We start from the raw sequence: 1,251 nt of genomic DNA, 5'->3' as shown, positions 1-1,251 counted from the left end.
CTTAGTGAACTCCTCTGGCCTGGCCTTCTGAGCTACAAAGCATCATTTCTGTTGGATTCTATCGGCTGTAAGGGATTCAGGGAAGTCAGCCCTGATTCAAGGAGAGGGAACATAGACTCATCCTCCATAAAAAGAGTATCAGAGAAGTCGTAGACATTTTCAAATTGCCAGACTTACTTTGTAAATAAAGATTCAAAATTATCACAATCCATGATAGATGCCTAGTAACCCCAAACGTGTTAAAAGTAATAAGGATATTCAGTAAAGGTACAGGTTATAAAATGAGTATGAAAATAAATGGTTTCCCTATTTATACTTGTAGAATGAACTGATGAATTAATTTAATCATTAATATAGCACCAATTATATGTTAGAAAACATAATGATAAAGAAAGATTGTATTCACAAGAACAGCACAAAATATTTTAAAAACATACAACCTAGGAATATACTTAACAAATGTGCAGGACTCACATTATAAAGAAAACCCCACAGAACTCTATCTCAGGACAAAAAAGACAAGAATAAATAAAGAGATGCAGCAGATGGGAAAAATGACTACAGTTAAAATGCCGATTCTAGCAAAATTTAAAGAATAAATTTAATTCAGCTTCAGTAAAAATCCATATGCATCTTTTAGTAGGTAACTTGAAAAAATCATATGCAAGTTTATCTGAAAAAAATTAACACAAGACTAACCAAACAACTTTCAAATGAGCTACAATAATTAAAATTATGTGGTACCAGTGCAGAAATATAATCTGATCATTCCTTGGGATTTCTTGTCACACTAGATATTAGAAAGGTAAGTTTCACATCTGTTCAGATACAATTTGAATAAAAACTGGTTTGATATTGTCAAGTATCCATTGATCAAAGGAAAGAGAAAATGGGAGGGAAAACTCCTTTCTTACAAGTCACCAAAGCAGAGTTTCTGTTCCTTTGGGTTTAGTTCAATTTATTGTACCCAGGGCATCCATTTATGTTAGTGTCTAAGGCCAAAGGTGTTCACATTATTCCTTTGCTTCCTTTTTAACTACACAAATAATACACAAATACATTCTACTGGTAAAATAATCAGAACGTGGCCGATAAAGTTAGGCCCTCTTTGGCCACCGTCCCCAACCCCCAGCCCTTCCCCCGGTAGAAATGGAAACATCTTCAGTCCATCTTACTACTCAGAGTCCTTTCACCTCTCTAGGCAACCATGAGAGCTAATGGACTCCGAGTCACTACCCCAAGGATTCAAAT

Source organism: Hipposideros armiger, unplaced genomic scaffold (assembly GCF_001890085.2).
Source record: "Hipposideros armiger isolate ML-2016 unplaced genomic scaffold, ASM189008v1 scaffold_31, whole genome shotgun sequence".
Classification (NCBI taxonomy): Eukaryota; Metazoa; Chordata; class Mammalia; order Chiroptera; family Hipposideridae; genus Hipposideros; species Hipposideros armiger.
This window is presented reverse-complemented; position numbering follows the sequence as displayed.